General features: G+C 39.3%; 1 pseudogene; it reads right to left on the bottom strand.

Moving 5' to 3' along the window:
* Positions 1-1,513: 1,513 nt before the first annotated feature.
* On the bottom strand, positions 1,514-2,103 carry LOC101044589 (high mobility group protein B3 pseudogene; annotated as a pseudogene).
* Positions 2,104-12,205: the final 10,102 nt, after the last annotated feature.

Here is a 12,205-nt window from a genome sequence, read left to right as displayed (position 1 = left end):
TTGAAGATCTCCTAAGTTCTTTGAGAGAGTGTATTTTCTGAAAAGCTGATACAGTAAAGACATAACTTCAGAATAAATAGGAGATAAGCCCAAACGGCTGGCCAGGGGTACGAAGCCTCAGTGGTACTGTCTCAGTGTCCTAAGAGGAAAGAGGAGCTGTCCTGCTGCTCAAGCCATTCTACTCCCTGCTGCATTTGACTGAAGCCCTCTGCACTGCCCTGTGGAGTGTCCAAGCATGACCTCAGACCCTGCAACTAAGATATTTGCCTCTTCTGTATTATAGAGTCTTTGAAATTGTGGATATTGTGAATCTCATGACTACCCAGCCCCTCATCATTTTATTTAACTCATTGGAATTCATGCTGGTAAGCTAAAGAGCACAACCTTCTGCCTGCCCCACTGCCCAGTGAGCCAAGACTCCTAGTAAAAGGACATTCTGGACTGTCCCTAGATGGTGATGTCATCTACATACTCTCCACTTGACTTGACTGGGCCCCTGGTAATGACTGGCTAGAGCCTGAACGTGTTAACCAATACACGGTAAAGCCTTTGCGGTGAGAGTCCCAGGACACAATTTCAGAGTGTATGAGGCTGCTCTCCTCAGAAGCCTGTGGAGAGCAAGCTGTGAATAAAGCAGTTAGAGGTCGCTTCCTGTGATCAATACAGCCTTCAAAAGTGTTTTAGGAAAGGAAGGGTATGGAAAGGGAAGAAGATATTCAACCATCTCAAAATAGCTGGCTTATTACTACAGGAAAATGATAAGATGCGGGTATATTAGTCACATTTCCTTATTTGTTATTGTACCAAAAGAATCCAGTGATGTGGAATGTTATTTTGCATTGTTATCAAGGCTTCTTAAATGGAGCCTGTGACTGCAATGAACAGCAGAAAAAAAAAAAATTATCTAAAGTAAAGCACAAGTCTTCCTAACAGTGAGTGACTGGTATCATGAATTTGTACAATTGCTCCTACATATCCCTGCGTGAAACCAACTGCAGATCAAAAGTAGTTGGGAAATAAAAAAGAACAATACAATAACAAAAGTAATACAAATAAAAATGCAGTATAACAACTGTTTACATAATACCTACATTGAAGGGGCATTATAAGTAATATAGAGATGATTTCGAGTATATGGGAGGATGTGGAGAGGTTATGTGCAAATCTTATGCCGTTTCATATAAGTGACTTAAGCATTTGGATTTTGGTATGTGCTGGGGTCCTGGACCCAGAGATGTAAGGGGTGACTGTATTTGCTTATTTCATGTTGTTGGCAGGAAGTTTAGCACTGTTTCTGTAAGCAATCTGGTTTACTCCCAGGGTATATAGCCCAAGAAAGTCGGGCGTCCTTTCTTGCTTCAGCCTTCTTTACTGTTCACATACATCTACAAATTTGCTGTAGATCCTCCTGGTTTACTGTGGAGACTCTTATTTATTAATCCACCTATTCAAATTATATATATATATAGAGAGAGAGAGAGGTTTTTTTTTTTGGCAGAGAAAAAAAATTTCTTTATTCAGCCTCCTCTTCCTCTTCCTCCTCGTCTTCTTCATCTTCCTCTTCTACCTTTTTCCTGGCAACTTTAGCAGGACTCTTTGCACCATCAAACTTTCCTTTTGTCTTATAGTCAGCAACATCCTTCTCATACTTCCCCTTCAGCTTTGTGATGAAGCTTTCTTCTTCGTGACGGAAGGCGGCTTTTCACTGTCACTTAGGTTATTCCACGTCTCACTTGGCTTTTTTGCCACGTCTCCAATAGAGATGCCAGGGTTTATGGATTTGATCTTGGGGTGGAATTCTGAGCAGAACAGGAAGAATCCAGATGGTGGCCTTTTGGGGACATTAGGATCCTTCTTCTTCCTGCCTCCCTCAGCTGGTCCACAAGCCTTCATTTCCTGATCATAGAGCACTTTATCCACCTTTGCCATTTCATCAAATTTAGATTTCTTCATTGTCTTCCACCTGTCAGAGCATTTCTTGGAAAACTCTGCAAAATTGACAGGGACCTCTAGGTTTTTCTTCTTATGTTCTCTGCACGTCTGCACAAAGAAGGCATAAGTAGACACCTTGCCCTTTGGTTTCTTGGGGTCATCTTTAGCCATCCTGACTGTACTGTTCGCTAGTCTCCATTCAACATATATTTATTAATCACCTATTTTGTACCACCACTCTCTGTTTTATCACATTGGCTTATGTCACCTCCTGTCGTTGGAGTGAGTCGTACACAATAGTGATGCCTCCAGCTTCCATTTTGTTTCTCTATTTGCCAGTAACAATAAAAATAACAGCTAATATTCTATGGTGTTGACCTTGTACAAGTTATTGTTCCAAGTGCTTTATCTATGTGGAGGAACAGGCATTTACTTTCAAATTATAGACATACTAAAGACATCTACTTGGTGTAGTAATGTGATGAAACACTTTCACTGGGAAATAAGTTGTGGTCCAGGCAGAAAGTCAGGAGGTGACTCTGTGGTCTCAGCTGTAGTTTATTCCCCTCTGGAGACACAGATCGATTGACTAATTCAAATTGCCAAAGAATCGCTCTGAGAGCTGTCTGTATCTTCCATTGATGTGATTAACAGGACATATGTCAAATCCCGTTTTATTGTGTGCTGTGAATGCCTTTTGTGTTAGCATATATTGTGAGAGTACTTCGTGTGCTCCTGGGGAGAAGGCACCCCACGGTACTATCAGCAGTTTTTCTTCTTCTGACTTGTTATGATAACAACTTTTGTTTATACAGTCAACGCTTGGAAATTCAAGATAATATGAAACACTCAAAACGTATGACCCAATTTTTCTGGAACTATCTTGATTTGAAATATTTATCCAACCATCCCCACAAACCACTGTCTGAGAAAAATGAAGCTGCTGAAAATGCTGTCTTTGGATTTGGATGAACTGAGATTTGAATCACAGCTCTGCCACCTACTATGCTATGTGACCATAGGCGAGATGCTTTACATTTCGAAGCCTCAATTATTTTTTCGTATGTTCTTCCTTCTCAGAGTTTAAGCAAGGATAAAATAAGATTATGCATGCGAAGCAGTAACACAATGGCTTGTATACAAAAAATGCTCATACATTTTTTCCAGTATTATTCATTAATTCAAATATTTTTGGGTCATACCACTTGTTCCAAACTGTCTTTCATATTCAGCAACTCCCTAAAAATACTTCTAAAAATTCAATATTTTTGTTTTAAAAATACGATGTCTATACCTGAAGAGAATGGAGAGTGCATTAAACAGATAATCTCCCTGTCTGTTTGAAGTTAGTAATAAGTAACAAAATGCACTTATTTGAATTTACTTTTATTCCCTCTTTTGCTGTTGGTGTTTTATGAAATTGCTAAGTGAAATTGCCAAGAGAATAAGGGACAAATGATATTAATAGCAAATTGCAAATTCATTTCTCAAATAATTTAGATAAGACAGAGCATTTCTTTCAATATATTATGATAAATTCCAATCTGTTACTAACTGCCACCTTGTGACCTGTGGAAAGGAAAGAATGATTAGCCCATTTTAGAGAGGGAAAAATTGAAGTTATGGAAGTTTGGGCAGTAAATTCCCAGAAAGTCTTGGCTCAGTTGTTCACTGCTCACTAATGGACTGCTTCCTTCAGTCATTGAATATACTGTTTACTGGCTAATTCATTTAATTATTTCTTCATTCAGCAAGTATCTATTGATCACCTGCTATGTGCTAGGTACTGTTCTGTATACTGCAGATACAACAGTGAACAAAGCCGACCCAAATCCCTGCCTTTGTTGAGCTGCTATTTCATGGGGATATTTCATGTTATGTTTTGTGCTGATATAGACCACAGAGCAAATTCAGGATGGAGAGTGGGGTTATCATTTTAATGATGGGGATTAGGGATGTGCTTATGGATAAGTCAAGACTTGAAGGAGGTGAGGGCTCCCCAGTGTGGGGATCTGGGGACTCCACACTCCAGGGAGAGCACTTGCAAAGACTCTTGGCAGGAGGGTATGGACATGCTGAGGAGCAAGGAGGCCTGGGATGAGTAGACAAAGGGAGAAGAGGCAGAAGGAACTGGAATACAGAAGGCTTAGGGGCTTGCAGGCCACTGTGATGACTTTGGCTTTGTCTGGGACTAAGTTGTGAGGGTACCTGGGTGTTTCTAAACAGGAATGGCACGATCTGAATTCAGTTTTGTTGGGGTCACTCCACGCTGTGTGGAGAATAGACAGTGGCGGGTCAAGGGTTGAAGCAGGAAACCAGCTGGGGGCAGCTGGAATAATCAGCGCAGGCTTTAGCAGAGTTGGTGGTGAGAAGCAGTCAGAGGTGAAGCAAGAGCTGGCAGAATTGGCTGAACAAACTGGAGGAGGTTTGTGAGAGAAAGAGGAAAGCTAAAAATGACTTCAGGGTTTTTGGCCTCAGAAACTGAAAGTGTTGAGTGACCGCCATTATGTGGTTGTCTGAATAATGCAAAGTCTTGATTCCAGAAATAAAGCTGCAAATTCAATCAATGGTAAAATCCTTTTATTTGCAGTCTATTCATTTGGAATGTGTAAATTTTATTTGGACAGGGTCTGAGATGACATCTACCATTGCTTTTTCTTGAAATACCAGACTATCTAAAGAAATAAATCAAGCCGGGCGCGGTGGCTCAAGCCTGTAATCCCAGCACTTTGGGAGGCTGAGGCGGGTGGATCACGAGGTCAAGAGATCGAGACCATCCTGGTCAACATGGTGAAACCCCGTCTCTACTAAAAATACAAAAAAAATTAGCTGGGCATGGTGGCGTGTGCCTGTAATCCCAGCTACTCAGGAGGCTGAGGCAGGAGAATTGCCTGAACCCAGGAGGCGGAGGTTGCGGTGAGCCGAGATCGTGCCATTGCACTCCAGCCTGGGTAACAAGAGCGAAACTCCGTCTCAAAAAAAAAAAAAAAAAAAAAAAAAAAAAAAAAAAATCATATAAACTAGGCTCCAGAAAGAATATTTGGACAGAAATATGTATCAGAATTTACTAAACGGATTTTTGAGCAGACATACTCTTCTGGCTTCATCACAGACTTAAGGAAAGATAATTGGCAGGATGGGTCCTAGGTTTAAATATTTTTAAAAAATTCCCCTAGATGATTTCAACATATTTTATCCTTTCCTCTTAGTCTGGTGAGGACTATGGTATTTTATGAAGCTAGCAAATCTTTTTAAGTCTGGTGAAAACCACTGCATTTTTTTTTTTGAAGCTAGCTGATGTTTTAAGTACTTCTAAAGCAACTTAAAAATGATTTGTATATTATAATCCATACACAGGGTACATTTCTGCATTTTTTAAAGCATATTTTTTAAGGTTTTCTGTTAGCGTATTGGAATGACAGTATGAGAAGAAACTTTAAAATTAGCTAATTCCGTACTTAGGCTTAATATTGTGTGCAAATGTTGACAGATTGATGGCTGCTCTTTGAAGTTCTGTGTTAAGAAAAACTCTGAGGGTGTTTCTGGGCCTAATGGAAAGTTCACTGTGCCGCCTAGCCAGATCGGCTGTGGGAGCAGGATGGGAAGTGACTGTGGGTGTACCACTCTATTCCACTCCAGTCCTGATTCTAGTCCCGACCTCTCCTTCCAAGAAGCCTTGCCTGAGGCCTCATTGGTTGTCAGGAGTCCCAGTGGTCCTTATTTCCAATCCCAAGCATCCTGCAGCACGCTTCACACACTGGGTCGTCTGTGTTGTCTAGAAAGTAAACAGCTCACATTGACATTTCTATGCATGATAAACATTTGAATATTGAAATTCAATAGCTTGTAATCCAGACATTTCACCAATCTAGACAGATCCAAATTAGCAAGCTTTAATTATGTAGGCAGGGCAAGTACCTTAAATGTAAAAGAACGGTTCTGTTATTTTTGTTTCTCTTTTCTTTTAAAAGACTTCATGATTTGACATGAAGCAAGAACAACGAAATAAAAGCTATATTTTATAGACTATGGTGGAGTGGATTTACAGCTAACACTATGATCCACAAAAACTGGCATAAATACTTTTTTCTGTTTGTCTCCCGGGCCATGGAATGTAAAGGAAATGGCTGAGCAGCAGCTGCAAACAATTACTAAGCATTTTCAACGGTCTTGTGAAATGCTATGAATTCAGAGCATCACTTCAGAAACTCCTGGTTGCGTCCCTCGGAAAAAGTGCACAGCCACCGGGCCAAACCCTCTTATGCCTCTCTTCAGCAAGGTTTGGGATCCAGAGCTTTTATGCAGGTTCTGTCTTCTGACACCCTAAAATGAATAGTCCCTCTCTTTTTCTTCTTCTCGACCCCTCTCTCTCCTTAACTCACTTTAATTCTATCTTCCAGAATGTGTTTCTTGCAATTCCTTTAGTTTTAGCACATCACAGTTCATAAGTGCCCAAAACTTGCTGCTGGAGAACCACAACCCCTTTCTGCACACACATGAGGAAATTTTCCTTTAAGGCCCTGAAAGCAAAGTCCCGTCCAAGTCAAGCAAGCAAATTGTGAAATGCTGCCCGTATGAACTTTCCTACTATTGCACTAGGGATTCCTGAGTTTTAGTCAACTTGAAAAGAGATTTTTTTTTTTTTCTGAAGAAATGTAACTCCTTAGACTAACATATGAAATCCAAAACATGAAATGCAACTGAAATACACATAGTAAACTGTGGTTGCCACAGTCACCTTTAACTTGTGTTCTGAGAGTAAAGGGTGAGTGGAAGGAGTTGGAGACCTGAGAGAAATGTCAGTGATGTAACCAAAGAGTAGATGGAAACGACATCCTGGCCTGGGCAAAAATACCACACCAGTCACAACCTAGAGACCAGGGAAGGTCAGCAATTATGGACCTGCGTAGCCCTTTGTTAACAATTTACCTTTCTGTTATTGCCACAGTGAAAGAATAACTCTGCATTGTAATTATTCAACAAAAGTAAACCAGGATATGATGAGTAGAGTCCTGGCAGAGGCATTAGAAAAGGCATCTCAATTTTTATTCTGTATACATATATAGAACATATACATACATACACACACATACATATCTATCTATATATTTCTATATTTCAAAGGAAGAAATTGTTGGATAAAATACAAACACTCCTCTGACTGCCACAAAGTCAGGTATCCTATGTGTAGGAGACAGTCCAGATAAGGGCTGGCTTTGTTCATAGAAGAAAGGGGCCGATTCTTGTGCTCTAGTCTACCTGTCGGCTTGTAGTGAGAGTGCCCACATCCCATTGTTGCAACATAAGAATTGAGAGAAGGAAAGAAACAGAACGTTTCTCTCTCAGGCCTCCTCCCCACCCCATACCTCTCTGCCCCAACATCTTGTCTATCTGGCCTAGAAGCTGTTATTCGACTTCAGAAAATGAGGTGAAGGGGAGAGGGATAGAGACAGCAAAGCTCTAGATTCCTTGTTACTTTAACACTGGGTGCTTTCAGATCTCAGGGTGAATTCCACGTTAAAGATAAGGAGTCTTGTCAATTTCTGTGTCTCTCTGTAAGTCCAAAACAATATGAACTGTTCTGATGGTCTGTCCGCAAGTATGGAAAATATTCACGATTACGTCACATATTAAACTTGAGCAAATGGTGCTTGATTGTGAAGTGTAAAAGTTGAACTTCAGGATGCAACTGAAAGAGTGGAATGAAAGTGTTTAAATTGGGTAATGAAAAACATGTAGTTTTAGGTCAGATTTAGGATTAGAAAGAAAAGTATCCCTGAAAATTTAGAATGAATTATTAGGAAGTATAAACATTTCAAGTTGCAAACATGTGAAGCAAAGTTTAAGTTGTTGCTTGCCCCTTCCCCCTTCCTCCAATGTTTTTCCCCACCAAAGAAAAGATGTTTTTATCTGCATGTGGTGCTACACTCCAGTGGGCCACATGACGGCATCATCGCCTTCAGATGCTGGGAGACAAGCAGAATGCACAGAAAGATGATCCATTCTCATTGCAGGATTCGTGATGATGAATGACCTCTGGATGTATTTTTTTCTAAGTAGTTCACATTTTAATATAATAGAAAAATCCTTGTAAAGAGAAAATAAATATCTGCATTATGGTCAAATGCATTATAAAGATTGGCAAAACATGAACAAAAAAATAATTGGGGAAATACTAGGAATCCACCAAAAACTGGAACTATTTAAGCTCATATAGCCAAGGCTGAGAATGTTGCATTATTAATAAAAGCAACCAATAATATATACATCTTCAGATTTTACATGTATTAATAAAAGCATCTAGCTTTCATTAATTAATATATTAATTAAAAACATCTATATGCTATTTTTGATATATAAATATCTTCATATATATCTTTAGTTTATGTATTTATATCTTCAGCATATATATATAAATCTTGTTTCTTTTATTTATATTGCAACATTACAACATCTTGTATATGTATCTTGTCCATTTCCATCTTCTGTGAAGAAATGCTAGATTAAATAGGAACACAGATAAATTAGGTGAACTATGCAAAATAATAAATTGCTGATAGAAATAAGAAAAAAAAAGAAATAATAAACTAGGGTTTCAGGTGAGTATTCAGGTGCGTGATTCACATGCAGGAACCAGAGAGTGAGTCTTTCACTTTTCAAAGATCTGTTTGATTCTCCTGCATTATTACTGGCTTTAGAGAGAAATTAATTATTATGAAATTAGTAACTTGTTTAGCCATTTTCAACAGAGTAACTGGTTACTCTCTGCATAGTTGTCTACCCAGAGACAGTTTAGATCTCTGAATTCCTTTCCAAAATAAAAGTAAAATAAGATAAAGGGAGCATTTTTGGCTCATAGCTTGCTTGTTCTGGGGAATAAAAATGCTCCTAGTTTTACTAGTAGGTTTCGTAATTTTGGAATTATTCTACATCAGATCTTTGACTCCCATATCTTTCACTCAAACTCTATCAGCAATGGTTTGCTGCTACAATATTGATTCTAATTTTCACATATCAACTGCTAGTCTTTTTCTTTCTTTCCCTTCTTTTAAACATTTTAAATTATGAATATTGTGCATTCAGAAAAGAAGAGAAAACCTGTAACTAGGATATAACAAGTAGTTATAAAGAGAACATCCCTGTCACCCTCACCCAGGGCAGGAAATACAAACTATCACCCTCTCCAGGAACCCCAGTGTCCTCTCTTCACAACATCCTTTCTTCCTCAACACAATCACTCTTATGGTATTCATTCCTTTATAGTTTTACTACCATTATATGCATCCTCCAAAAATATAGCTTTATTTTTCCTGTTGTAAAACTTTATATCAAGGGAATACAGTATAAAAATTCATTGTGTCTGGCTTCTTTTACTCAATGTGTTGCTCATCCAAGTTGTCGGTTAGTTATAGCCTTTTATTTATGTTTTTTTTTTTTTTGAGACGGAATTTTGCTCTTGTTGCCTAGGCTGGAGAGCAATGGTGCAATCTCCGCTCACTGCAACCTCCACCTCCCAGGTTTAAGCAATTCTCCTGCCTCAGCTTCCTAAATAGCTGGGATTACAGGCATGTGCCACCATGCCCAGCTAACTTTTGTAGTTTTAGTAGAGACAGGGTTTCTCCATGTTGGTCAGGCTGGTCTCAAACTCCTTACCTCAGGTGATCCACCCATCTCGGCCTCCCAAAATGCTGGGATTACAGGTGTGAACCACTGTGCCTTTTCATTTGCTTTGCTCTGTAGTATCCCAGGGCACAAAGACACCCATGTTGGTTAACATTTAGGTCATTTCTAGCTTGTGCCTCTTCTGAGCATACTTGTCCACATGCCCTGGAACATAGCTATGCATTTCTCTAAGGTGTATCTCTGGTGGTATAAATGCCGGGTTACTGTGCTGGATTATAGATGTCAGCTTCACTGTGCAGAGTTGCCCTGTTTTCCAGAGTTGTACAAATTTGCCTTCCCACCTAGAGTGTACTAATGTTTCTCTTGCTGAAGAGCCTCATCATCACTTGACATTGTGACACTTTTTAGCTTTGCCACTCTGTCTATTACCTCACTGTGGTTTTAGTTTACACTTCCCAGATTATCAAAGATGTTGAACATCTTTTCATATGTTTATTGGACATTGAATTGTACTTTAGTTTGTGTGTGTAACATACCTTTCAAGTCTTTTGACCATGTTTCAATAAACTTATTTTCTTTTCCTTAGAAATTTGTACTTTTTTTTTTTTTTTTCATATTTTGAAAGCTAAAGCTTTGTTGGATATGTGTGTATGGGTGGATATGTGTGTGTGTAGTATATTTTAATCTAAACACATACTAATAATTTACATATAATACATAAACTTTTTATATGTATATAAATACTTTCTTCAGTGAAGTTTAAGAAAGGGAAGATGGGTATCTTCACCGACATAATGATTGCTATCGATTTAGAGAGAAAAAAATGTAAAATTTGTCCCTTCTTGATGTTAACATGGCACTGCCCTTTTTACTAATATTCCGTCAAATTCTAAACCCAAAAGGGACCCTAAAGGTAAATATATCCTATCACAAACCTCAAGTTGCAGATTAAGTACTAGAGTCCCAGTGCTCAAGAACTCAAGGTAGTAAAACACAGGCCATGACTCCCTCTCAATACATTTCCTCCCACATTTTTAGTTAGCACAGGTCTCCACTTTCAGGCTTGCTCCCTAGAAATGGCATTTAATTTTATTTTTTTTACAACACAAGTCTGGAGGAGATGGCAGTGAATTTAGTTGTTCGGCTAATTCTTAAAACACGAAACACTTAGAAAATATCCTTTTGTAGGCTCAAGCCTGTAATCCCAGCTCTTTGGGAGGCCGAGGCGGGTGGATCATATGGTCAAGAGATCGAGACCGTCCTGGTCAACATGGTGAAACCCCATCTCTACTAAAAATACAAAACATTAGCTGGGCATGGTGGTGCGTGCCTGTAATCCCAGCTACTCAGGAGGCTGAGGCAGGAGAATTGCCTGAACCCAGGAGGCGGAGGTTGCGGTGAGCCGAGATCGTGCCATTGCACTCCAGCCTGGGTAACAAGAGTGAAACTCCGTCTCAAAAAAAAAAAAAAAAAAAGAAAGAAAGAAAGAAAAAGAAAAAAAAGAAAATATCCTTTAGTTACTTTCTTCTGAACATTGGTTTTCCAAGCTTTCCTAATCAGGCTTCCTGCCTAGAGGGCTGGGAATCTTAATTCCAGAAATCCGCATTTGCTGCTCAGATCCAGAATCCATCTGTGGTTGGTGGCGCTGTGAGGCCCAATGCCCCTGACCTACACAAGCACCTTCCCTTTGTAACTCTCAGGACTCCAGGCACTGTATTCATTCAAGCCACTGGCATTAACGTTTGCTGGGCACACTTCACTAAATGGAATCTTTAATGGCCATTCTGCTCAGTGCCAACTTCAAAGGTGGGAACAGCAATAGGGAAGAGGAACAGAACTTGGGAGGGAGAAAGAAAACTTAGAGGCAAGTGCGTTTTTAATTTTTTCTGTGTCTTCTATTAGTGATATTTCTGTTTTCATGATGGTGTGGGGAGAACCACTTGTTGTCTTATGCTTATGAGTCTTTACAAACTATATTTTCTATTATACTGAACATTAAAAAGAGTAATAAAATTGATTTTAAACTTGTTGCGTCTCCTTAGAGCAGGAAAAAGATCTGGCACTCATCATAACAAAACAATAAAGCTGTGTCATTTAAAACAGTGAGCTTGCTCTTAGGACACAAAAAGAGACATAAAATGGCAGCTGTCAGAGTGGTCTGATGACCACTGGTGGGCCTTAAGGATTCTCCAGGTGGCCTTTGGGCTGGTCTCTTGTACCGTTAGCTTTAAATACAACCACATTTATGCTGTCTTTGTAATTTAGAATAAGTCCGTTTATAGCCCTCAGTAATGTCTCTTTAAAAACAGCATGTCTCAATAATTTTGGTTAGAATATGTGGTCTGTGATGTTCTGTGTCATATGGAAATGATCTGTGGGCCACATCTACTTATTAAACTCGGGAATCACATATCTAGACCCTTTAAGTCACAAGTTAACATTTATTACATGCGCAATATGTGGCAGACTTTGCTCATTCACCTAGTTCCCTAGAATTTAGTGATGTAGGCTCTTGCCTAGAAATACACCTCCCTTGGGGGATGAAAGTCAGCCATGGGCACGTCCAATGGAACAAAAGAAATCCATTTGCCGAGAGAAACTAAGAATGGAATGAAGCAGATACACAAAGCAAGTGAAAGAAAATGAGTTT

Source organism: Saimiri boliviensis, chromosome 1, assembly GCF_048565385.1.
Source record: "Saimiri boliviensis isolate mSaiBol1 chromosome 1, mSaiBol1.pri, whole genome shotgun sequence".
In the NCBI taxonomy this organism is placed as follows: Eukaryota; Metazoa; Chordata; class Mammalia; order Primates; family Cebidae; genus Saimiri; species Saimiri boliviensis.
The sequence above is the reverse complement of the archived record's forward strand: the minus strand, read 5'-3'. Positions and strand labels throughout refer to the sequence as shown.